The 27,684-nt window shown below is 44.6% G+C and overlaps 1 long non-coding RNA gene across 1 annotated transcript; it reads left to right on the forward strand.

The window, feature by feature from the left end:
* Positions 1 to 1,031: 1,031 nt before the first annotated feature.
* LOC140687597 (uncharacterized) lies at positions 1,032 to 26,984 on the forward strand. The gene is made up of 4 exons (XR_012061996.1): positions 1,032 to 1,139; positions 4,530 to 4,704; positions 25,724 to 25,980; positions 26,394 to 26,984. It is a non-coding gene; the product is annotated as an uncharacterized lncRNA (long non-coding RNA).
* Positions 26,985 to 27,684: the final 700 nt, after the last annotated feature.

Below are 27,684 nucleotides of genomic sequence, written 5' to 3' on the forward strand. Positions count from 1 at the left end.
TCTAGGGGTTGGGTGGATCAAGTGTGGGTGTGATTTTTTGTCTGATGTAGTGTATATAAATGTCCAGCCTGCTGAGGTGTGGTTACATGTCATTATTCATGCTTGTGCACAGTGGAGTGGAGTGTGGATATTTTGGTACATTGGGGTTTTGTGTGTTGGGTGTATGTTGCTGAGTGTGTGATGATGTGATGTGGGCATGTGTTTGTAAGGGGCATTCATTATGCACAGGACTTGTGTAGTGTGTCGTATTATGATGTGTTATGGGTAACATGTAGGCCGATTGTGTGCAATGAATGTATGTCCTTTTCAATGGGGGTTTAATGGGGGTATATTTGGTGTCTGGTGTAGTGTGGAATGTATGTATGTCATTTGGGTGAGGGGGGACAATACCTTGTAGTGTGTGTGTGTGAAATCTAACTCCGTCTGGGGGTGTGAATGACTCGTAGTTTTCTGGCAAAATATGTCATGTTTGTAGTGTGCACATGTATAAGTGGTGCACTGTGTATTGCCTGTTCTATGTTTGATGTACCATGGAATATACGCATCTATGTCTTTGGGAAGCAGAGGGAAGGCTGAGTGTACGCTGGAGTCTCCGTACTGGTTGTGAGGACTGAGACCCGCCGTTCGTCAGCAGATGAACCGTGTTGTGCTCTGTGCATGCTCCGAGCTCCGTGGCTCTATTCCGTGTGGGTAGACGCGCGGAAAAGAGGGTCTTATGTGCAGAGGTGTAGGCTAGGGTATCCGTGCCGGCTGTGGGATGTCGACGTGCAGATGCTGCTCGTGTGAGGTGCGCGGCAGGACGTGGCAAGAGGGCATGGCCGCGGTGGACTTCTCCAGGGTGGGGCACGGACCGACCCCGTGTACCGCCAGCAACCTGCAGAGCATTCTGGGAAGCAGCAGGGCCACGCCCACCGCGGGGGCCGCCGGGAAGCGGCTGAGGCGGAAGCGGCTGAGGCGGCGGCGCTGGGAATGGAGGCGCTAGTCTCTTCACCTGCGTGGGGCTGGGCTGCGTAAACGCCGCTCGGTGTTTAAGTTGTCCTACTGAGTGAGTCCTGTCGAGCGTCGTACCCAGCGCATGTATTTCCCTGTTTAATCCTCACGGCCGGCCTCTGAGGGGCCTTCTTATCCCCACTGCACAGGTGAGTTACCTGAGGCCCAGGGAGGTGAAGGAACCCCACCCCATTCGAGTCCCTAACTCCCCAACTTGCTGCCAGTGAGTGACGAGAAAAATGGCCCGGGGAAAATGGAACTCCCTGGATGGCGTGACCCAGAATTTCCCCAAAAACGTGTCGGAGGGTGCCTACCAAAAATCTCTCCTCAGACCTTCTGAATGTCTCGCCCTTGATAGAAGGGGAATCACGGTGCCGTAAAAACAAGTTAGGAAGAATGAAGTTGCTAGATAAGCTTGTATGGTTTAATATGATACTTCCAAGAGGGTATGTAATTGAATATTGAAGAAGCTAATTGTCCAAAGTTATATTTAATTCCCATTGTAAAGGATTAACTCTGTTTTTAAACTCCACATGGTCATTCTCCAGATTTGCTTCTGGTAGCATCTACCTCCTCCTTCTCTTCCTCCTTCCTTTTTCCCTTCCATCTTTCTTCATTCCTTCCTCTTTCTTTCTAATGCCGTATTTTCCAGCGTATTTGATCTATTAGGCTGAATCATATGAAATTGCCTTTTATGTAGATCAAAACTAGTTAAATATTGGCAGTTGCATATGTTCAACCTAATACATTTTGGAAAGCTCGTTTATATTTTGAAAAATTCATGGGAATTGTTTATGTTTGATTGGAGTTGCAGAAGTCCTGAGGTTCTCATTGATTGGAGCATATTGCATTTATATATTATGGTTAGAGAGGTGGCATATGGTGTTCTGGAGCTGGCTTGTACTGGCTCACTAGGTGATTGTTAAATATTCAAGAATTTTGAATATATGCAAGATCTTGTGGTAGCTCACAGCGAAAAAAAATGTGACAATGAATATATGTATGTTCATGCATTACTGAAAAATTGTGCTCTACGCTGGAATTTGACACAACATTGTGAAATGACTATCACTCAATAAAAAAAAGTTAAAAAAAAAAAAAAGAATTTTGCAAGCCAGTTGTTAAACCATTGGTAGCTTGAAATTGGCCATGGATGGAGTATTTGCATCATGGAAACTGATTTCTCTCCTTGCCTTCCTGAGATCCAGTTTACAGCACACTGTTGGTTGTTTGGCACATCTTCAGCCAAGTGAAGTCACAGTGAAATCAGTTCAGAACCACATAGATCTCCGAACAGAAATCAGGACTGAGGGAAGAATGGAATGGATGCTGGAGAGACAACCAACGAGCTCAGTGGTTGTGGGAGAAAACATTGCAAACTTGAGGATGCACTGTTGAACTTCATTATTATAGTTCACCTTAGTTAATATTTATCAAGCATTTACCAAATGTTAACTCATTTGATCCCCAAACAACCTTATGAGGTTCTGAATATCATTACTATCTCCATTTTACAAATGAGGAAAGTGAGGCTTGGAGAGGCTGGATAACTTGAACAAGGTTATACATGTAGTAGGTGGTAGAGTTTGACTTTGACCCCAGGCTACATTAACTCCAGGACACATGCTCTTAACTACTATGCTGCACTGCCTGTGTTATATACGTTAGGTTATGCTGCAGTTATAGCCCCTAAAGCCCAGGGGCTTACAGTATTAAAGGTTTATTCTTGCTCACATTACATGTTGGCTGTGTATCAGATGTGGTTCTGCTTCACACATCTTATTCTGGAACCCAGGCTGAAAGAGCACCTCCTATATTGGCCTTTCCCCAGAGAAAAGAACAATTGTACAATTCTTGTACCATGTGATGATTCTTAAGATTCAAGTAATGTGTGGCATACTTTTCATCATATTCCATTGGTCACAGCATATCACATGGCCAAGCTTGACTCAAGGAGGGCTGAGAAGATTTCCCCCTCTCCCCAGGCACTGTAAGTCATATGGCAACCTGCTGGGAGTGAATAATTGGGAACTGTCTTGGATTAGTTTCCCCTGACCCAGATCCTGAGTCAGGAATTTGTGGGTTAGGTGATCTATTAAGGAAGTGTTCCCAGAAGAATCCAGAAAGGGAGTGGGGGAGCAGGACAGGGAAGGAGACAAAACTAAGAGTATAATTTCAGGCAAAGTCCTGAGCTGAGCCTTATCCAGGGGTGTTCTAGGGGTATAAATTATACCTCAGAGTTTCTCCCAACTCAAGGCAAGGAAGCTTGGCTTTCATATTTCCACAGCTGTCAGCTATTGGTTAAGGACTGCTCTAAGGGGACATAAGCAACTGGGCACTTTTGGCTTTCTGAATATAGGTGAAGCAGTTCCAGTAGCCCTGGACCAGGACTTTAAAAATAGTCACAGGCGCATGGTTCTTGGAAACAAAATCACACAGAAATCAAGAGAGGGAATAGAATCTGAAAAGGGATCTGAGAAAATCTGGACAGAGCACAAATCATGTATACTAAAGGAATATTAATGCCATCTACCACACTACCTCTTTTATACTGCTTAATTTCACTATTAAAGGTAGGACATTATTTCTCCTATAGGTAATGGCATATCTTTGATGTCAGGCAAAGGAACCACTATTGCTCCTATTGGAACAAAAAGCAGTGGGAAGTCATTACTGGTTTTTCAGTAACCCAGTGTAGTATTTGCTGAGCACATGTGTCTAACACTGAAATCCTTCCAGAGTGTAGAAAGATGTTTGCAGTACTGCAGTGCAGTTCTGGCAGTAACCCAGAGTTAGTGCAGCCTCCACAGGTTACAGGCACAGTCCCCAGTAAGAATGCCCTACTCCACCTAGTTTGAAAGGCCCCAGGCCATACTCACTTCTGACCAGTTGGCTACAAATTCAGGGGTTTCCATGACCCCTTTAGCTTCCATAATTTGCTAGGGCAATTTACAGAACTCAGTAAAGTGCTATACTTTATGATTACAGTTTTATTATAAAGGTTACAAATCAGAATCAGCCAAATGAAGAGATACATAGTATGAGGTCTGGGAGGGTCCCAAACATGAAACTTCCACGCCCCCTCCCTATGGAATCTGGGCTCATCACCTTCCTAGCATACTGATACATTCAACAACCAGGAGGCTCACCCAAGCTTCAAGTGTCCAGAGTATTCATCAGGATTTCATTATATATGGATGACTGATTGAACTCAATCTTCAGCCCCTCTTCCTCTTCCTGAGGAAGTTGAGCTGATATCACATGGCTCAAATCTCCAACCCTCTAGTCACATGATTGGTCTTTCTGGTATGATCAGCCCGCATCCTGAATCACTCATTAACATAAACTCAGGTGTATTCTGAGGACCCTACTATGGTTAACAAAGACATCCCTATCACTTAGGAAAATCAGGAAGGGTTTAGAGGTTCTGTCCTCAGAACTCAGGACAGACTAGACATATTCTTTATTAGACAACATGTGTCATTGGAATGAAGAATTATATTGAACTCTGAGCAGAATTTTTTTTTCTAATTCCACAGGTAGACATATATGTAAGAACAAGTATAGTACACCAGAGTCAAAAAAAAAAAAGCCTTAAATGCAACCAGGGAAGTAAGACAGAGGACCTACAAAGGAACTAAGAGTAACAGCAGACTTATCTTCCACAGCAGTGGAGGCTAGGAGATAATGGAATATCTCCAAGAGAACTATAAGGTAGATTGTTCTTTCTTATTGAAAGGTAAAACATAAATTAATTATAGGATACTGCAGTGATATTTATCTGTCATAACAAAGGAAATTTAACATGTTATTGAAGGTATTCATTTAAAACCCAAAACATTATTTTGATGATTTCTGATGTAAATCATTCCAAATTATATCACCCCATCCCACCCCCTTCTTAACAGATGGTTCAGGTTCAGCATTAGTGTACTCTTAGATAGTGAGAATCCCAGGGGTTACTGGGGTCTGCTAGGCTGTTTGCACCTCAATTAAATGTTCCCACATGATGTGTTTCATACTTCTCTCTGCTTTTTATAATTCTGTCTTACTGCAGCAGCAGTTTTATTGAAGCTCTTAATCTGTTGCTGATTTAATATACATTTGTTTTAATCTGTTGCTGATCTAATATGCATTGGTCAGGGGCTTTCTCCATCTCCCTGATGTCTATAACTTGTTAGTTCTATGTGGCAGATTATATTTTCTGAAAATGGGCACCACAATATACCCCATCCAACATGGTCTCTTACAATGTAATGTTGACATAATGTATGTTCTCCCCCCTTGAATCTGAGTGTGTCCATGATGCTATGTGACTTCCAAGGTCGTAAAAGATACAACTTCCACCTCTGAGAATGCTTGTTCTTGGAACCTAATTACCATGCTGCAAAAAAGGGGAGAAACCACATGGAGAGGCCCCATGTAGGTGTCTGATAGATCCCCAGCTGAGGTCCCATTCAACAGCTAGCACCAGTCTCCCTCCAAACTTGTGAATGAGTGAGTGCATGAGTGAGTGAATGAGTCAGCCTTCAGGTGAGTCCAATCCCAGTCTTTCAGCCACCCCAACTGAGGCCACATGGAGAAGAAACAAGCTGTCCCTGCCTAGCCTGCCCAAATTATGGATTTATAAGCAAAAGAATGATGATTGTTTAAGTCCCTCAGTTTGGGGTGGTATCGTTCACAGCAATAGATAACTGGAAAACTATGTGACCGCTTTTTACTTACTGCTTGAAAGTTGTTCCTTGAGTCTTGTCAGTTGGAGCCCTTTGGGAGCTCTTAACCCAAAGGTGTCCTTTGCCAATTATAAGGGAGTTCAAACCTTATAAATTATTTCAGGTTTCCTCCTGCTCTAGACAAAGCTGCTCTGGTTTCAAGGAAGGGAAGAAATCCATTCAATTTACTCCAGGAAAAGGAGGTTTATGAAAAGACACAGAGAATTATGGGAGTCCAAGAACAGGAACTGCCACACAGCATGGCCTCACAGAAACTGCAGCTGTTTTTACATATATATATAATATATATGTATTTATAACGTTTCTACCACTCTCTGCACATATATTTTTTTCTCATTACATAGTCTTATTTATTCGTCAATTCAGAAGTAGATCATCACACCTTTCCCCATTTCCTAGTCTCCTTTCTAGTATCAATCTTTATAATTCAAGTGCTGCTATTGATTCAATGTCTAGTTTCATTTCTTGAAAAAACATCTGATTGAAACAGGTCCTCTTTGCTAAGTAAGGCCAGAGTACAAGCAACTGGGCTAATGACACCTGAACTGACCTTGGTCAGGTGTCCATCCCAGGGCCAACAGCTGCAGTTTTGAGATAAGGAGTCCCCCAGAAAGGGCATGGGTGGGCGTGCAGCGATTACCCTCTCTAGAACATCTCCTTCCAGCCAGAAGATGAAAGCTGAGATGGGCACAAGCATGACCAGATGAGAGCAGCACATAATCAGGAATGGGCAGCTCAGGGGAGGATCAAGAATGAGGGAGGATGAAGAGGAACCATGTCTGGCAGCAGATGGTGGGACCTGCAGGCCTTAGTAAAGTTTGCAGGTGGCATTTCACCCTTGATGGCGCCATGGTGTCCTACATAGAGTCTCTAGAGTCCAACAGACTCTGAGTTCAAACTCCAGGTCAACTAATCTAAAAGCTGTGAGACATAGCTCTCTGAGCCTTGATTTCTTCATCTGTAAAAGGAGGATAATGGTACCAACTTCACAGGGTGAGGGTGGGGATTAAGTATTTAACACAGGATCTGGCTCATTGTAGCCATTCACCAAAAATGAACTCTGTTTCTTCCTCTACTTGGAAGCTCACCTTCCAGGTTCTGAAATAGTCTGGGATAAAGATCCTGTGGCTGGAGGTCAAAAGGCTTCTCACCCCAATTACAGCCTCAAAGGAGTTCCCTGCCTCAGGGCTTTGCACCTTGCAAAGGTGAAACAAGCCTTTATGGGTCCCGAGCTGCCCTGATGAGGCTACCAGCCACACCCTTTTTCTAAAAAAATCACCAGATTCCTAAAAACTTGCATAACAGAAAGATTGCAGATGATTTGGAGACATAAGCAAAAATGTACACATTTGAAATCAGTGAATAGAAATTTACAATACGGCAGCGTTGAAGTAGTGCTCTTGGTTAGGCCCCTCTCATTTTAAGAACTAGTGAAATTATGAAACCATCAGGCAGATCTCACTGTCTTCAGGCAGTTCAGCAGCTCTGTACACGGCATACTGAATGTCGTATGTTGCACGTTGAATGCCAGCACCAAGGCACAAAGGCTGAGGAAAGGAGCACTGGATTGAGTCCCAGGCCTGGGGTCCATTCCCAGCCTTGCTGCTGACTAGATGTGTGTCCTTGGACAAGTCACTTTCCCTCTCTCTGCCTATATCTCCACACCTATAAAATAGAAAGATCAGACCAGACAGTTTCCAAGAGGCCTCAAGCTCAAGTAGGGAAGGGATATCTTAGTGATTAAAAGAAACTTAAGAATTACCCAGACATCAGTTCAAATCCTGCCTCTTCCACTGTAAGTGGTGTGACCCTGGGCAAGTTGTTTAACCTCTATACACCTCAGTTTCCTTATCTGTAAACTGGGGGTAGTTATAGTGTAAGGTTGCTCTGGAGATTAAAGAAGATAATGCACGCAACACCTTGTAGATAGTAAGTTCTCAATTAATATTAAGATGTTATTGTTAGTGAATGGAGATTTTAAAATATACTTTTGAAAGCATAGCTCCATTAATCAGGTTGACCCCTGGGGCTCCCCAGGCCAGAATCAACAGGTTTCTGGAGCGTCGGAAGAGGGGCAGATAGAAATTTGTACAACAAAGTCATTGTTCTCCTTCCTTTTTGTGGTGGTAGTGGGGGCCTCCTTGCAAGACAGTAATCTTGAAAGACAGTCTATGGGGAGAAAGAAATGATTTTATAAATATTTTAAGCTTCCACTTCCTTAACAAGTCAGTCTGCAGAACTTGATCATTAAGGTTACTATAAGCCAGGCTAGAGAGAACTCAGTATATGTCACAGAGCAGTATTTCTCTAACTTCCTTGGGAGAGAATTAACTTGGATTCCTGGGTCCTGCTCCAATTTGCTTCATCAGATTCTCCAAGGTAGAAGACATTTTAAGCCAGTGTCTGGTTACTCTTGTCTAGGAAACCCTGGCAGAGAGGGTATGTTCACCCCTCACGAATCCCTGCTGTGTTGTGAGGAAGAGGAGAGGACAGGGGAAGTAATAGATTGCAAGACTGAGAACTGACCCGTCCCCAAAGTACATGGGGAAGGGAAGGGGAAAATTGTCTTTTTAATGAAGTGACTGAGTATTTGTCTGTTAGATGTAGTTGATTAGGTTGTTTTTTTTTTATGTTGACCCATATGAGCTGTTTATATATTTTGGAAATTAATCCCTTGTTAGTCACATCATTTGCAAATATCTTCTCTCATTCCATAGGTTGTCTTTTTGTTTTGTTTATTGTTTCCTTTGCTGTGCAAAAGCTTTTAAGTTTAATTAGGTCCCACTTGATTATTTTTGCTTTTATTTCCATTACTCTAGGAGACAGATCCAAAAAAATATTATTGTGATTTATGTCAAAGAGTATTCTGCTTATGTTTTCCTCTAGGAGTCTTATAGTATCCGGTCTTACCTTTAGGTCTTTAATCCATTTTGAGTTTATTTTTGTATATGGTGGTAGAGAATGTTCTAATTTCATTCTTTTGCATGTAGCTATCCACTTTTCCCAGCACTGCTTATTGAAGAGACTGTCTTTTCTCATTGTATACATTTGTCTCCTTTGCCGTAGATTGACCATAAGTGCGTGGATTTATTTCTGGGCTTTCTGTCCTGTTCCATTGATCTATGTCTGTTTTTGTGCCAGTACCATATTGTTTTGATTACTGTAGCTATGCAGTATAGTCTGAAGTCAGGGAGCATGATTCCTCCAGCTCCATTCTTCTTTTTCAAGATTGTTTTGGCTATTCAGGGTCTTTTGTGTTTCCCTACAAATTTTTATAATTATTTGCTCTAGTTCTGTGAAAAATGCCACTGGTAATTTGATAAGCACTGTATTGAATCTGTAGGTTGCCTCAAGTAATATGGTTATGTTAACAATATTGATTCTTCCAATCCAAGAACATGGTATATCTTTCCATCTGTTTGTGTTGTCTTCAGTTTCTTTCATCAGTGTCTTGGTTTTTGGAGTACAGGTTTTGCCTCCTTAGGCATGTTTATTCCTAGGTATTTTATTCTCTTTGATACAGTGGTAAATTTCCTTAATTTCTCTTTCTGATACTTCGTTAGTATATAGAAATGCAGCAGAAGATAAACAAGGCCTACTGTATAGCACAGGAAATTATATTCAATATCTTATAATAATCTATAATGGAAAAGAATCTGAAAAGAATGTATATGTGTTTATGTTTATGTTTTATATAAACATAAACATTGTTTCATATAAATGGAATCATACAATATGTGGCCTCTGATTTATTTTACTTTGCATAATGTTTTCAAGGTTGATGTTGTCATGTATCAGTACCTCATTCCTTTTTAAGATTAAACAGAATTCTATTGTATTGATATACCACGTATTGTTTATCCATTCATCAGCTGATGTTCTTTATACCTTTAAAGTGCTTTTTATATATACTGTGTCATCTGATCCTCACAGAAGCTCTGGGAGGTCGTCAAGGCAGGTATTATTCTTTATTACGATGATTCTCCCCATTTTACAGATTACGAGATTGAGGCTCATGAGGGTGGAATTGCTTGTACAAGGTCCCATATCTGGTAGACCCAGAATCAGAACCCAGGTCTCTGAATTTGGATGACCAAAATCTTTGTTGGGCAGTTTGCTTTGTAATCACTAACAGTGTCCTTCCATCAAGAAGATTCTGAGTGGACATGTGTTCCCTGTGGCAAGGCAAGTGAGAACCAGTGAGGATTCAACCCTTGGACAAGGGTTTTTGTTTTTGTTTTTGTTTTTGTTTTTTTGTCCATTGGCAAAGTTAGTCATTTTCTACAAGGCCTAATCTTGCTGGGCCTCTGCTTAAACCTCCTTAAGGACTCCTTGTCCATCTCTGCATGAAACATACTTACCTAGAGTGCTGTAGGAGGCTGGAGCCCAGGGAGGGCAGGATTGGTCTTGCTCCCCTATACTCTCCGACACCAAGCCCCAGCAGTCAGGGCTCCATGTTTGCCGACTAAGACATTTTAAGGGCCTAAGGGTTCTCTAATGTTTTGCTCTTTCTCCCCAGCAACATGTCACCAGTAGCAATCTCCCGTTATCCAGAGCAACCCCTTGGGCCTTGTCACTTGCAACGAATAACAAGCAACTAGGAGCTCTAGCTCTTTAGCACAGTTGAGCAGGACTTTGGGGAGTAGATCCCCACTCTGCAGCAGTGAGGGTTTCATTCCTGCTAAAATAACACCAAAACCACATAATGGAAAATTTAGAAAACTGAACAAAGCAACAGAAATGACCTGTAATCTTACTACCCTAATACAGCTGTTATTTTGAAGAATTCCCTTCCACTGGATTTCCTTCCTTTCTTCCTTCCTTCCGTCTATCCATCATGAAAGTAACACAAAATACAGTAATATTTTAGACATTACCTTGTATCTCATACTCAGGGGACAACCACTGTGAACATCTTGCATATTTCCTTCCAGTCTTTTTCAATACCGTTTTTTCACAATTGAGATTATACAGAATATTTCATTCTGTTAGTATCTATGTATTCTCTGTTACTATTTTTTTTCTAGTAGAAGAAGTATATGTTTATTACAGAAATTTCTGGAAAAATTACAAAAAAAGAAGGAAGTAAAAAAGAACTAAAATGTTCCTTCCACAGATGGAAATTTTAGCGTGCATTTTTTTTACATAGTTACAATCCTACTGAATATAGTGTTTTATCTTTTTTCTTACCTGTCTTATTAGCATTTCCCCCTGTTGCCTCATAGTCTTTATAATTAACTTTGTTTTGTTTAAATTTTTAATAGGTAACACATTTACATAGTACAATATTCACAAAGCTCCTGCCTCTGTATCCAGTGCTCTCTGCTCTGAACCAGGGGGTTGAGGTCAGGATGGTGACCTAGATATGGTTCTGGGGTCAGAGAGGGGAGACTAGAACTGGAGCTGGAGGAGGGTCAGAATCAGAGTAGGGGTAGGGGCCAGTTACTTATACCTATACCTGTTCCAGTTGCTGAGTCATAAATGCTCGCCAACATGGTTTTTGGAGAGGCCTCGGACCAGAGATGATAGGCCTGTCATGGAGAGAAGCAGCCTGGCTAAGGGAGGGGTTTGTTGGACCACCAGGTTCAGGGAACCATCTTGGGAAAGCTGCCCCAACCCTACACTCCCAGGGGCCCAAGATGGCTTCTAGCAGTGATTCAGGTCTTGCAGGCACCATTCCTGGGAGCCCAGCCAGAGTGCAGAGGGGTGGCAGCAGGCCTAGATCCCTGTGATTCCTGGGCAAAGAGTGAGACGCTGCTCCTCCTGGCCTCTTGGGACATCAACTCCTCTTTGGAAGCTACTTTGAGAATATACCAGAACTTGATTTTATCTGCATAAAATCCTTAGGAGAGTCTCACTTCGGGATTTAGCCTCTGAAATACCTTTCTGGATACCCCTTCAACACCTAGCCAGGGATTCCTGAGGGGTGAAGGGCAAGTACATTCCTTTCTCCTGAGGTAGAAAAAGAAAGAAACAATTAACCTACTAGAGCAGGCAGACATGAATGAAATGATTAAATAACAAAATAATTAAATAAAACTGCCTCTTACATCAGCGAGTGGGTACCTTTGGGTTCCTTGGCTCCTGATAATCCTCACAGAACCCCTGTTAGTAGTTTTTGTAAGTCCCCTTATACAGATGGGGAAACTGAGGCCCAAGGAAGTCATGTCACTTATTCTAGGACACACAGAGGAAAGCACCCAAGGCCAGGGCTCCAAGGCTATTGGGGCTGGTCAGGGTGACTCCTCCCATTTTGGTCCTTGCCCCTAAACCACCCCAGGGCAACCCTGAACCACTTGCTGATTGGCTTTTCAATCATAAACTCAATCAAAGAGAAATTTAAAAACACTGGTAGGGGGCAGTGTTTCTTCAAACTTTGAGGATTATAACTCACAATAAGAAACGGATTTAACACCACAATGCAGTAACCAGACACACAAACACAATTCATAGCACTTAGAATAGTTTATAATTATTTTTTAATGTTTAGTTACAAATATGTAAAACCAAGTGCAAGTTTCGTGAAATAATGCTTCCCCTTACTGCCCAAGATGCACGCTGGCATTTTTTATTCTCTGCTGTTCTGTGTCATTATTTTTGAAAAGTGCTCATGTACTCACTAAATTGAGTCCATGACCTGCAGTTTAAAAAGCACTTTGATGGATGGCAGCTGGGTCCCCACACCGTTGTCCACAGATGGGTGAAGCAGACAGTAAGGAGAGAAGTCTGACTTTGTGCCCTTTTTGCCTGACGTTGAACTGTGTGCTCTGGGGACACAAGAAAAGATACACCGGGCTGGATCTCACTCTTCAGTCATTTATAAGCAGAGGAACAAGACTTCCCACACATAAAACAAGACTGACATGAATTAAAGGCAGAAAGAATCAATGCCTCTTAAGGACTGCATTAGTCTGCTAGGACTGCCATACCACAGACTAGGTGGTTTGAACAAATTTATCACAGTTCAAGGGGCTGAAAGTCCAGGATCACGGTGCCAGAAGGTTTGATTTCTCTGAAGGCCTCCATCCTTGGCTTACAAATGGCTGCCTTCTTGCTGCCTCTTCACACAGTTGTCCCTCTGGACACGCACCCTTGGTGTCTATGTGTCCTAATCTCTTCTTATAAGGACCCCAGTTAGATTGGATTCTAAGGTACTGGGGAATAGGGCTTCAGCATATGAGTTTGTGGAGGGGAAACAATTCAATCCATAACAAGGAGCTTCATGCGTAACACACTAGTTCCTGTGTCTTCACACAAGGCTCGACACTGTGGGCCTTATTCCTGTTTTGAAGACAAAGAAGCTGGTGTTGGGAGAGATTGATAATGCTTACAGTCCTCCAGCTGACAAGTAATGGCACAGCATTTGAATTCATGCTCTACCCTCTCACATACTGTAGACTTTGGGACTTTTGTCGAAGAAGCAGGTGGCACTGGGCTGAGTTTTAAAAGGCCATTCTACAGGCAAATGGGTGATGATTGAGGCCAGAGGAGAGGGAGGATACAGTGCCTGGGCAGAACCTTGTAGCTTTGTCCAGATGGAAGGAAGAGCAGATAGCTTTCCAGGCAAGGATAGTGAGAGCTGGAAGGTCCTCCTGAAAACTCAGTCCACCCCTTCCATTTCAATGGTGAGGTAACTGGGTCCCGGAGAGAAAGAAGTGATGCAGTGCTTCCGCATTGTGTATCTGCGTGTGAAAGTCTTGTCTTCTCCTCGTCTTCAAGGCCAGGCACGTTGTCAGTTTCTCTGTGTTCCTCATAGAGCCCAGCATGCCATTTCGAGTAGAGATTCAGGTATTTACAGGACACTCTAGACATAAGACACTGGGAGGAAAAGGGACAGTGGGTGTGGAGAGAAGAGGGTCTCAGCTTTATGCCCCTGACCCTTAACAGTGGTGTATAAAGGTCTGCATTACACATTAGGAAAAAGCAAGCAATTGCTAATCACAAACACTTAGAGCACGAGGATGTGGATTATATATACACATATATACCCCCACCATTTTCCCCCCCTTTTCAAACTTTTCGTAAGAGAGACGCCCAACAGCCAATATGGAATTAGCATCAGAAGGTCTTTTCTCTCTCTGAGCTCCTCTTCCCTCTTCTTCCTGCGTCCCCTAGAATTTTCCACATTCTCCTACATACCTTCAAGTGAGATTTTTACTGGACAAACCTCTTTCTTTTAAAAAAATTTTTTAGAATTTATTATTGTATTATTTAATTTTTTTATTTTGGTGGAGGGATAATTAGATTTATTTATTTTCAGAGGAGGTACTGGGGGTTGAACCCAGGATCTCTCCATGCTAAGCATGCATGCTACCACTTGAGCTATGCCCTCCCCCACTCCCCCCAAACCTCTGTTTCTTTAACCACTTCTCAAAATGTCTGTTATTTTACTAAAAGATTTGTCCAGTGTTGGGCTGGTAAATGTGCAGCTCTCCAGGGGGAAAAAGATATATCAATAACTTCAAAAATGTCAATAATAATAAAATGATAGTAAAATAACTAGAAAGTGATGAATTTTGAGTATATATTACTTTTGTCTTTAATATAATTTATTTAATTATGAGTTTATATCATGCATCGTCAACAGGGGTGAAAATTGGTTCTTGGCAGGAGGCAAAAAAGTCTTACTCTTTTGTAGGTATAGAGCACAAATACATAAACCAGTACATAAATGGACATACAGCTTATCTGTGATATTAAGATAAGATATTATCTGTGATATTAAGATTTCATGGGGAGGGTGGTAGGAGACTAGGGGAAAAAATGTATAAAAAGACTTCTTAGGAGGCAATAATGAATGAAAGTTTGAGAAACACTGATTCATATAATTTAATTTTTAATGATGGCTTTGTTTAACAACCAGCTCATTCCTGAATATTCAACAGTTGGCTCTTGCAAGCCTGTATGAGCTGGCTCCAGCACACCCCCAGACCTGGGGTGAGGTGGATGGGAACAAAGTAGAGGAGGGAGAAAGAAACCCCCTGCCTGTGGTACATCAGGCTATTAGGAAAGATGGCATGCAAGGGGTGTTAAGGCAGAGTGTCTCTGGACCTGCATAAATCAATGGGGGCTGCCCCTCTGTAAGTCCCAGGTCTCTACCCAAAATCTTATGTCCTGGCTCATGTCATCCCATCAGGTGGTTCCCCTGTCCTCCAGTAGCCCCGGTGCCCAGGCAGATGGGTGGTGGCATCTTGCAGGGCCCCCCAACCCAACAGGGATTTGTGCATACACCTTCACCCTTGCCCTCCAAGGGAGCTTCAGAGAATTCAAACAGTCTTTGTTCAGTGCCTCTGGTTGGGTGGGTTCTTCTGAAAGACCTACCTCAGGCAGACGGGGGATGTCAGGAAGGGAGAGGCTTATTTTCCCATTGGGTATTGGAGGAGCCCATTCAATGATGGTTCCTCCTCATCAAATGTTCCCAGTGATGAGGATGACACAGCTCTCAATGCTTGATTAGTTGGGCCCTTGGAAACTTGGATGGCCTTGGGCACCTTTCAGTGCTGTCTAGGTTGGGGGAGGTGGATTGGGGACCTCAAGTATGCAGATCCCAACAGATGCCAGCATGAGGCCCCCAGCTGGGCCTTCAGCTTTGCCAAGTCAGTGGCAGGATGGGGAAGGACTGTGCCCTCCTGGGAGCATTAACAGTGATTGCTATAATTATTCCAAGGGAACCGGTCCAGGGTCAGCCAGAGGCACTTTGTTTTCTGTAAACAGGGCAGAGAGGAGGCACTGGGAAATCTAGGAAGAGTGGTTCCCTTTCTTTCCTCTAGTCTGTCTCTCCCCCTTTCCTGTCCCATTAGAAAACTAGAATCTTGCCTGCTCATCCCAGAGGCTCTCTGGGTCCTCGCAAAACCTCCATGTGGTTCCTCAGAATCTTATTCTCCAAAGGCCCAACTGCTTCCCAAAAAGATCAGACCTGGAATCTCCACCAAACAGCAGCTTTTCTCTCCAGCCTTGCCTTTCCGTTTCCCTGCCTGCAAAATACGCTTAATCATTGTCCGTTCACCGGGTCAAGGAGTAGGAGTTAATTGGTGTGAGTTGAGTGCTCCAAGACTCCCAGTTGAGGTTCTGGTGGTTGGGGGAAGGGGGTGAGCATTGCTCATTTGTGCCCCCAGCTGTCCTGGGGCTTCTTTTTACAAAGGTCATTTATATGGTACGCTGATTCACTAACTCTTCAAAGATTCGCCAGGGACTTGCCCAGCTCCCTATCTGACAGGACTGTCCCTATCAGTCCCTAGACCAGCTTCCAGCTTTGGGACTTTTTCAGGCCTCCCTCAGGAGGCCTCTGAGGCCAGCCTGTCACTTGGAGCTGAGGGAGGCTGAGCTCTACACTAGCTGAGGATGGCCAGCCTCCAGCATGATCCAGGAAGAGTTAGCCATAGGGCTCCAAACTGGGGTGATGGTGGGTCCCAGCAGGTGGACTACATGCCTGGGAGGGCTGGCCAAGGTCAGCTGGCCAGAGGTCAGGGGCAAGACTTGGGTTCTCATGCTCCCCATGTCCTACTCAGAGTCTTTGCACATACTGTTCTTCCTGCCTGGAACTCTGTTTTCTTCATATGATTAACTCCCATTCATCTTTTCTGCCCCAGCCCAACCTTAACTTCCTCCAGGAAGCAGCCTTCTCTCATTTCCATGTTTATGACAAATCTTTGTGACTACAGTTTTCATAGCAAAGGGAACCTGTTTATTGACCTAACTTTTTTTTTTACTTGAAGTATAGCTAATTTACAATGTTGTATTCGTTTTAGGTGTACAGCAAAGTGATTCTAAGTTTTAACAACTGCAGCCTTTTCCATTTGTACCTCCAGCTCTAGGGAAACCCTGTGTTTTCCTGTGGCTGTGACCCACTGATACTTCGACATTCTCTCTGTCTTTGCAGTTCTTCAGTACTTAATTATTCTTTATGTAGATTCTGTCTGTTGAAATGACCATTGTGGTTTCTGTCTTCTGACTGGACCCTGACTGATACACTCATCAGATCCTCAAACCTGAGGCCCAGAATGATACAGTTAGAAGCAGGAGCCAGAACCCCATACCCTTGCCCTGCCTGAACTCTAAGGGGAAACAGTGCCTTCAGTCCCTTTTTGGGAATCCTATGGACTAGAGAGGGATGTGCTCCTTGCAGGGATATCTAATTAGCCCTGGAAAAACTGGGCCAACAGTTAAACCACACAAACAAAAGAGCTGCAGCTCTACACAGAACTGCCTGCTTGGGCAAACGCCAAGACAAACAGTCGGGGCACTCTGCACTCTGGGCCCCAGCCACCAGGGCTGCAGGCTTCCTAGGCCCATGTGGAGGCATCTCAAGAAGGAGGGGCTAAGCCCCCGGAGTCTCTCCTTTCTGGACTCCAAGTCTTCGCTCATTCCCTCTAGGATTCTCTGAAACAGACTGCCCTCCTCTTCTACTCTAGAACTTTCTGGTAAACTGTGGAGCATTCCAGGGCTTACCTCCCTGTGCATGTCAAAGGCAGTGAAGTACACATAAGGAGCTTCTAAAAAAACTGATGCCTGAGCCCCATTGCAGAGATTCTGGTCTGGCCCAGCATTGGTATTTATTAAAGCTCCCAAGTGATTCCACTGTGTATTCAGGATTAAAATCCACTGAGTTAAAAGAATGTATTAGGACAGCAACTCTCAAATTTGAGAGTGCATCAGAATTACCTGGAGGGCATGTCAAACCAAAGACTGCCAAGCCTCACCCCAATTTTCTAATTCAGTAGTTCTGGGGCAGTTCCCAAGAATGTGCATGTCTTCTAAGTTCTTGGCTGATCCTCCTGGCCTGGGAACCACACTTTGAGAACCCCCAGCTATGGAGTTGGACACCCCAGGTTCAGATCTCAACTCTGCCAGATGCAGTTGACTATCCATCTGAGAGGGTTTTGTGAGGACTGAAAGACATAATTTGAATAAAGAGACTCACACAGGACCTGCATGTAATAATGTTCAATGAACACTGTTATCACTATAATTATGATAATTAGTAGGCAGGGCTACAGAATTCTTGAGTTATACCATGTGACATTGAACCATCATTTTAATCAGAGCCTCAAACTCCCCCATCTGTAAAATGGGGATAATGATACCCTGACTCAGCCCACTTTACAGATTGAAGAAGGATCAAAGGAGTTCCCTGATGTGAAAGCATTTTGGATACTATAAAGGGCAGTAGGAGAGTTTTATTAGAAAGGAGTCAGGTAGGCACATCCCCATCCTGGGGCCATAGGTAGGGTTCCCTTCTCACCAAAGATATCTGAAACAGCAGCTTCACATGCAGGTGAGAGAGGAATTCCGGTGAGTCCCTCTAGCTGCCTGCATGTTTTTCCTGTCACCCTCAGGCATATGGCACACCTGGGTGGGGAGTAGCTGGTAGGCTATTCAAACATCTAAGGGGAAGAGATAGGGGGCTGTAGGCTCAGCCACTCCCACCTCACCAGTATTTCTGCAAAGAAAAGGAATGTGGCAGAAGAGGGCAAAGTTGTGCAGAGATTCCCTCCCCAGGCCTCACAACACAGTGACCATCAGGTGCCCTTCCTCCTTGATCCTTCCTCTCCCTTTCCCATCTGCCTACCCACCCATCTCCACCCACCTGGCTCCAGGGAGGGGAGTCGGGCAAAAGCTTCACTCCCAGGAAGACTCTTCTGCTCAGGGTAGGAACTTGTACACTTGGTTTCATCTCTTTAGTTCAACTCACAGATAGATATTGCATGTTTGCTAGTATAAGGCTGACAGGCTAGTTAATATTAATGCTTTCTGCGTTTAAAAAAAGACGTAATTTGGAGGAATGGGCTCACAGGGGCTTAGCTAGAAAGAGCTAGGAGCCCTTGACAGTGAGGATGTGATAAATGAGTCGTCTCCCACACTGCTGGTAGGATGAGGCAGTCGGCTAGACTTTACTCAGGGGCCACTTGGCAGAACAGGTCAAAAGCCTAAAAGTGTGCGTTATCTGATTTGGGGGTTCAGGTCTAGGATCGATCCCAGGAAGTATCACAAAATGATGAGCTTTTTTGAGTCTTGGCCCCAATAGTGGGTGACCTTGAGCAAGTTATAGCCTCATCCCTAAAATGGGGCTTAATAATGGCATCTCACCAGTTAAGGCTGAGGAGGAAATGAGACAATACCTTGAATGTATTAAGTGCTCACCCACATTAGTATCTTGGTTAGGGGTCCTCCAGAGGCAGACCCCCAGATAAGGATTTGGGAAATGAGCCCAAGAAGCATGTGGAGCCGTGAGGCCATGAGACAAGAAGGAAGGCCATGCAGAGCACATTTATCAAGCTCTACACAGAATGAGCTGCCCACTTGGAAAAATCCCTAAGGTAGAGTCAAGAAGGTGAATGGTACCTGGATGCCTCTATTCATTTAAGTCTTGCTTTTAAAATGCTCAGGACTGTCTGTCTCCTCAGTTCTTGTACATGAGAGAAGAATAAAGCTTTCTCTGGTTTAAGCCCCTTATTTTGCTTTTCTGTTACATACAGCTGAGTTTAATCCTTTTCTGAAGCTGAGGCCAGTAGCTATCCCATCAGAAAGTTGTCCATGGGATCCACTGTGGAGACCCAGTGACACAGGCAAATGCTGTGATGCCCAACATCACATCAGGGAAATGATCTCACCAAGAGAGCCTGCCTACTCACCTTACCCATCCTCTTGGAGCCTAATTATGCAGTGAAAAAGGTCCTCCTAGGTAGGGGTTCATCCTTTTACCCAAGTCCCTGGAGCGTCTGGTACCTCCTTCCTGCTCAGAGGTGCCATGGTACCTCCTCAAACATGTGCTCCATGCACCCAACCCCTCCTACACGCTTCTTCACAACTTACATGTTCACTGTGCCCTTCTCCTTGGTCTCTGCTCTGTTAGGTAACAGCTAGCACATCTGAAAAGTGAACTGGCGTTACTGGGTTAATGTGTCACCCTCCCAAGTAGGAAATGTACACTTTTGACAGGGGCCAGGAGGAGACAGGGCTATATGCCCAGAGCTGAATGACATGAAGATCACCAGAAAAACAAGAGGGCCACCCTGCTGCTGGTCTCACTTCCTCTTTTCCACTCCCGTTTCCTCCTTCATCCCATCCCCTCCCTTGGCACAGCTGACCATGGCCATAGCTCCTGCCTTAGCAAATGCTAGTTCCCCACCTTCCACCACCATTTGGCCTGAGCTGCCATACTGAAAGCGAAAGGAGGAGTTGGAACAGAAAGAAATATAAAACCACAGAAAGAGAAGAAACAGCTGGTAGATTATTGGAAAAATTCCTGGGTGGGAATCCCCAGCCTTCAAGGGCTATGCCTGGCTGAGGATGTTCTTTAAGGGCAATCTTGAAATGCGTTCTTAGAGTTGTTGCCAACTCACGGGAGTATGTGACCCCTGGACCCCAGCCTGCCCCAGAGTGGGTATCTGCACAAGGTTAGTTCTGTTTTGTGGGTCAGAGCAAAGCTAGAGAGGAAGGAGGAGAGGATGGCCAACAGGCACACAGAGGGGGCATGGTGCCTGAGGATCCAGGCTCTTCTGGGATTCCAGGGGGCAGGGCCTTTCCCTGAGGCAGAACCCAGCAGGGAGAAGGCTTGGCAAAGCTGTGCAACCAAGAGGGCCATGAGTGCAGGTGCAGGGAGGGGCACTCTAAGAGGCTGCACTGGCAGCAGCCGGATGGTGGCAGCCAAAATAAAGTTGGCTGCTCTCACCTAAGTCAGAGTGAAATTTTACATCCGTTCAGGAAACATGACTGAGACCTGGAAGAGGCTGGAACAGGGATCTGGCTTGTGCTTCTGTAAATCTAGAGCAGGCATGGCAGTGGTTGGCAAGCAGGGAGGCAAAAGCAGTGGTACCACCGAAACAAACGCATGGCTCCAGTCATGCACAGGCACCTGCAGACTGGCCTTCAAGAGGGGCTGGCATTGGGATTTCTGATGAAGAAATGTGAAGGGACCTGCAGGGTAGAGCTATGGGGAAGGGACAGGGGATGAGGGAGACTGGGAGTGGGTTTGTGACTCACCAGAACACTGGGTTTGAGGATTGGTTGATGGAATTTGGGGAGAAGGTTTGAGGCTGGTCATTGTGCAAATCATCATGTCTTCTAGCCAAGTCTGGAGACCCTTCAAGCCCCTTGTTTTGGGATAAGGGTTTGACCCACCAGAAAGACCCCCCCACCCCCAGTGAACTGCAATTAATGATAATACAAAGAATAATCCACAGAAAACTGGTAGTCAGTCCTCTTTGATGGGGAGGGAACAAGTTCTGCCAAGTTCATTTATTCCAGACAAGGTATGCCCTGAGGAATGTTCTAAGCCCTAACTACTGATCCTTCTTTGTCTTCACGCCTCTGCCCCTCCTCAGTGAGGACAAGGGAATGCAATTGCCCCCTGAACCCCCAAGTCCCTCCAGTCACATGCCCATGGGCTAATCTTCCAAAAGCACTGGATCACCACTCCCTCTGCCCAGCATTTACCACTGTCCAGACCAGTCAATTACCTGACAACCTGACCTCTCGCCCTTTCTCACTGAGGATAGTGGAGTAGTGGAGTGTCGCAGTCAGAGCATGGGTTCCGGGTTTGAATTCTGCCTCAGTGCCAGTGCTTCCTCATCTGTAGACTAGAGATAACCATACCTACTTTATGTGGGTGTTCTGAGGATTAAATGAGTAAATAAATACAAAGTACTTAAAACAGTGCCAGGTATCTACTACTGCTACTACTGCTGCTGCTGCTGCTGCAACAACAATAATAATAAATGTGAGCTATTATTATGTTGCTGTTCAGTACAGTGTCCACAGAAGAAGGATTTCTTTGTTGTTGTTCAACTTCATCTGGGTGACTTAGTGTCTAGCACATAGTAGACACTGAATGGATGTGTATTAAATTTATTTATTAGTTTGAACTCTCTGTTCTAACTGAACTCTTCCCTGTAACATACTTTATACATTCCTACCTCCATGCCTTTGCTCATGTCATTCCCACCTCTTGAAGAGCCTTAACCCCATCCAGTGTAATCACTCCTACTACTTCTTATTTCCAGCTTCGGCCTCCCCTCCCCTTAGAGGCCCTCCCTGGGCTCGGAACCTGCATAAAATAAGCACTCAGTAAAGGCTCAGTGGTTTATGGCTGGTTTGGGTTTTTTTGTTTGTTTGTTTGTTTTTTAATGCTTTGGCTCCGAAACAGTTTCCTCACTGACTTGGCACTGAATGTTCACCGCATCCTGAGATGGCTCTAAGAAGCAGAGCCCCCAGCTACTATATATGTCCTTTATCTTGTGGTTCTGACATTCAGAGAGGGCTTCCCAGGTAAAAGCCACCTGAATAACTAGACATAACTAGACATGTGGTCTCCAAACCACAGTTTCTGGGCTTCCTAATTGGTGAGCTGAAAGACATGGCATCTGTTTGCCCAAGAAATACGAGCCAGGCAGCTCTACATCAACGGGCTGCTTTCTGCCCTGGACAAGGCAACAGCTGCCTGTAACTTGGCTATTTATGCACTAAAAAAAGAAATTCCATGGTGACCAGTTGACTCAAGCCAGATCCAAATGTGAAGCGGTAGTTTCAAAGTAATCCCTGATGACACCAAATGCTCTCCACCCAGTCCTTAATAAAACGAAAAGAGAAAACAAGGGCAAAACTTTAGCAGTTTTTGTGAGTCAATATTCTTAACTGCCTGGAGTGAGTGGTGTCAGAGCTGGAGTTGGATCTAGAAGGTCACAGGCCTAACAGCCCCCTCCAGGCAGGCTTGTCCCCTATAAACTCCCCCTTCCCCAGAGATGAGGTACTCACCACTTCCTGAGAAGGCCCACTGCACCATCAACAAGGTCCCCTCTAGAAGACTGGGGACCGGGGAAGGACAGGAGATTGAACTTAGCAGTGGCAGGTGTGGACCAGGCTGTCCCTGGGCCTCCTTGAATAGCATGATTTCATGTTTTTGCCGTAACCAACAGACTTATCACACATTAGGCCTTCTTCTAAGTGCATTACATACATAGCTCTCTCTCTTAATCCTCACATACTGCTGGGAAAGCAGGCCCAATTATTTCTGCCATTTTACAGGTAGAGAAACTGAAGCCCAGGAAGATTACCTGTCCCACTTGCACCACTTGCAAATGGCCAGGCTGGTTGGAACGTGGGCCCAGAGTTCATTTTCTGAGTTTAGAACTAAGTGGAATTTAGTGTGGGCCTTTCCTTTCCCATGAGAGTGCCACTTCCTCTCCAGTACCACAGCCATGCTTGGCACCTCCCAGTCACTACTATCTGTATTTGCGCTCTGCCCCTATTGACCCAGGAGAAGTGCTCTCTGATAAAGAGGACATTGCCCAGCTTTATAGTTTCCTCTTAGCCTCCCTGGCGACACCTGAGCCTGCTGCTTCCCCCTTCCCCAATCCTCACACTCATAGTCACACTCTCACACTAATGTACATACAGGCACACTTCACACTAGTGACACACTGGACATACACAATCACACGTTCACATATAGATACACATAAGCACTCATATATTCACATACACGTAGAGTTACCCACCTCTGTGGTGGATTATTGATTGAGGACCCCTTTCTAGAAAATCATGCCTGCCTCTCCTTAATGCCCTTCCCCCAGCCGCTGGAGTTACAGGGTTCTGCCTTATATCATGTTTAATAAATGAGCCATTCTGGCTCTCTAAGGACCATGGCCCCCCCTTTCCTGTGCCCCCAAGCAAACCTGAATGTCCTCTGCATGGAGTTGAGAACCAGCTTTCTTCCCCATGCTGCCACCTTGTGATTTGAGCTCATAACTGCAGGCTCTCTGCCCAGGGGATACCCACTTCCCAGGGTAGCCAGGTGGGCAGTTATGGGAGGTCTACATCCAACTGTTACCTGTCTACAGATAGGCAAACTGACTAAATGAGGATGCCCTTTTCCTTCACCTGATCCTGACAGGCACAGTCCATTGGCTGAGAGATGGGTGGATGTGCCACTTGGACCAGCTTGTGGCAGGACTCTTATGAGGACCAAGTCAACAGTCATACAATTATGGGATTACTGGCCTACATGTGTGTCTTCTTGACATCCTTTGAGTCATCCTAATAGTGGATTCAGTTAAACCTAAATGAGGAAGATGCAGCAGCAGGTGACTGTGTGACCTCTGATATTAACCTTTGCTCCTTCCTTAGGGCCTTGGAGGGTCTGCCTGTGACCTCTAGACTGGCGCTTGAGCTCACATTGATGTGACTGGCTCTGTCCTTGATCTCGCTTACCCTGCTCAGGGACACTTCCAGGCCTCTGCCTTTGGTGAGGCAGTCCAGGATGTGTGCCCCCCTTTCCTCCTTGAGTCCACAGCCAATGTGTTTCAGGCAGGGTGATTTCATCCTGTCTTTTATTTTTACTCAGTTTTATTTTTGGCTCTCTGGTGCAGTGAAATGAGTCAGTCCTACTCCCCAGATGATGGCTCACAGTCACCACTGGTCCTGGCTAGTCCTCTCTTGTTTTATGTATTTCCCTTTACCCTGTGGGTCACTCCCACCCCCCTGCCCCATAGGCAGCCATTCTAATTTATCCTTCATTTGTATGTGTTCCAAAATGCAGGGGTTTTGTAGGCATGAGTTGCCATACAGCATTGCCTAGTGCCTTATTCTTCCTTTACCATTTTCCTAACAGTGCTTCCTAACAGTGTTATTTAATGTGTTTGGGGAAAGGGTTAATAGATACACTGTGTCGGAGAGTAGAAGTTCCTTAAGTGTTCAGAGACTCTGCATTAGTGATTATTGAAATGACTGCACTTTTTCCACTGAGTTGTGTTTCCTAGAATATAAGCTCAGAATTGTGGACCATGGGCACCCCAACTGGGCAAGGCTGCCCAGAGGCCTGGGTCCTCACAGTTCTGCTATAGATTTACCAAGACCTCCCGCAGGTCTTTCACCCTCTGACCCCTGGAGTCCTCATCCATTTAACAGCCTGTTAAACTAATGCGCCTCTAAGGGCCCATCTACTTTGAATAGTCTTTGACACTCAGAATGCTGTTGTCTGGAATTCACCAGCCCTAGAATTCATTTATTCATTTAATGGGTTCTTACTGAATACCTACTCTGAAACCACACTGTCTAGGTTTCAATCTCAGCTTCCTCACTTGCTGCTAATGTCATATTGGGCAAGTTACTTAACTTTCCTGTGCCTGTTTCCCAACACGGAGACAGTAATAGCACCTACTCTCTGAGGGTTGCTGTGAAGATTAAATCAGTTAATACAGGTGAACAGTGCCAGGCACCTATCAAGTGTTCACTAAAGATTATTGATTTTTTTTCCATTTAAACCCTATAATAGCCCTATGATGTAGTATAATTAGTTCCATTTTACAGATGACAAGACCAAAGCCCAAGAAACCAAGTAATATACCTAGGCTTGTATAACAGTATTGCCAGGAGCCAAAACTAGGTCTCCAGATTCTGAATGCTATACTCTTCCCACCGAGGACAGCCATAGGACCTCTGTTCCCAGTGTGCAATCTAGAGATGTTGTGCAAAATCTTGATGCTAATCTGAGTGACAGAAAGTGACTGGTTACTATTGCAGAGACAACTCCTGGCCCTGGCACTCTTCATTCCTCCTTGGCATCCTTCTCCCATACCGTGACCTTTATACCCACTGGCCCTCTCTAAGAAAGAACCCAGTTCTTCCAGGGGTTTCCTGGGTATTTATGCAGCCTGTGAATCAATATGAATCCCAATGCCAGGCCTGTTAATAGCATATACACACAGCTAAAATGTGCTAGAAGAGCTTGGGCCTGAGTCAGGCCTTGGGTCCCAGTCCTGGCTGCAGCATTTCCTTACTCTGGGGTAAGATATTTTCTTTCTCTAAGCCTCAGTTTCCGCATCTGTTCAATGGGGATAATAACTGTTAACAGAGTTGTGTGAGAATCAAGTTTTAAGAGACTATTCCAATTTTAATCAAATTGTCTGGCCTCTGTAGGAAAAAAACCTGTTATATAGCCTGATGCTGCCTTGGATGAATTGTCACCCACTGTGTGCATTTAACATTTTTCCTTTCCCCTCCAGGAAGACAACTGTCTGGACCTGCCATCCTTAAAAAAACAAAACAAAAAAACCTTATTCTTTTTTTGAACTTGCCAAACCCTAGAATGTCAGTGCTGGAAAGGACCCTGCAGGCCATCTGGTCCCACTGTAGCAAACTTGTCTCCAATCAAGGGCTGCCTCTGCCTGAAGCAGTGGATGAGGCTGAGTCAGAGCTCAGCTGGCAGGACACTGGTCCACATGCTCTGGATACAGCAAGAAGGCATAGGCCACCATGTGAGGTACATGCCACTTCCAGCCCACTGTCCCCTCTCCTACAGATGGGCAAAGCAGGTAAGTGAACATCTCATGTCTTCCTTCACCTCAAGGCTACTAGATCTGATTGCGGTGTTGGCACAGGAGATAGGTTTGTGTGCCACCTGGCCCACCATAGGGCAGGGCCTGTATCACACATGATTACTTACAGTCATCACACAATTAGCGTTCGTGCCTCTATCTTTTTGGAATTCTTTAAAATTATACTAATAGATTTTAGGAAACAATTTGCCCTCAATCCACTTGACTTCCACCTCAAAACATAATTTTAACCACAATCCACTTGACTTCCACCTCAAAACATAATTTTAACCATTGAAACAAACGGTGCACATTTGTTAGTTTAGGCATTAAAACAGTGCATGTTTGTTTCTCTTAGAAAACAATGGAAATATTTGCTGGGAACCCCAAGACAGCCAGCTAGCAAACAGGAAAGACCAGAAGAAAGCAGAGTAAAAAGCACCCTTTAAAGTGAAGGAAAAGCCCAGAAGGGAAGAACTTATGTGCTTTCAGACCTAAGGGCAGTGTCAACACAGTATCCCTTGGGAAAGTAAAACTGACTTGCCTGAAAACCCTACATAAGTGGGTTGTTTATTCACAACCTGCCCACTCCCAGGACTCTAGGAATGGGCAGGCTACAAAATAGGAGTTTATCTTCAGCGGGGAATGGTTATGTGCCACTAGTCATCATGAGGCTCCCTGCGCAAGTGAGGGGTTCAGGGGCAGGTGCCTGAGGACACTTCAGTGCAGGACATCTCTGAGGCCCCTCCTTATCCTGACATGAGAGCTGGGCCTGGACTCACAGGCTGTGGGTTTCAAAGCCGGCTTAACCTTCCTACTATCTGCATGACCTTGGAAAATGTACTCCCTCTTTCTGGAATTCAGTTTCCTCATTTACAAAGTGGGGCTATGATAGCACCTCTCTAACACCCCCTAAACACAAATGAAGACACTTCCCACTCCAAGCACACAGAATATAGAAAAAAAACTTATGAAAACCAGAAGCTACTGAGTCTCTTTCTTCCTTTTTTGTTTATGTGTTCTCTAATTTTTCTACTGTGGATTACCTTTGAATTAAAAATGAGTAATTAAAGGGGATGGAGTAGAACTGATATGAAAAACGCTGAGATTGGCAACTTTTGGGGCACCCTCTGTGGCAGGCAGTTATTGAAGCTTTACACACATTACCTCAGGTTTTGTCCCAATAAGCCTGGAAAGGAAGCAGTGTGGCTCCCACTTCTTGGCTGTGGAGACTGAGTTCTCAAAGAGGTCAAAGGCCTCACTATCATGAGAGGCCACGGTGATGTCCCAGGAGCGGGTATACAGATACACAGCAGTATGATCAAGGGACAGCCCTCCAACTCTGGAGAAAGTGGAAACTTCCCCTTGTCTTGCAGTGTGACCACAGAACCTCAGAGCAAAGCCTTTCCCAGCAGAGCGATACTGTAGGAACCTGCTTCTGTGGGACCTACTCTGGGTCAAGGTCAGGTTAATTTATTATTAAATAACAGCCTGTGTCCAACCAAAGGTTTCAGCATATGAACTTATTTTTAAATCATTTGTATATAAAAACATTGCTTGCTCATGGTATTCTTCTCTTCAGTAACAACAGAATGCATTCTCTAAACAAAAATGCTAATTATACTGTGATAAGAAATATCTCCTAATAA

This window comes from Vicugna pacos, chromosome 20 (assembly GCF_048564905.1).
Source record: "Vicugna pacos chromosome 20, VicPac4, whole genome shotgun sequence".
NCBI lineage: Eukaryota > Metazoa > Chordata > Mammalia > Artiodactyla > Camelidae > Vicugna > Vicugna pacos.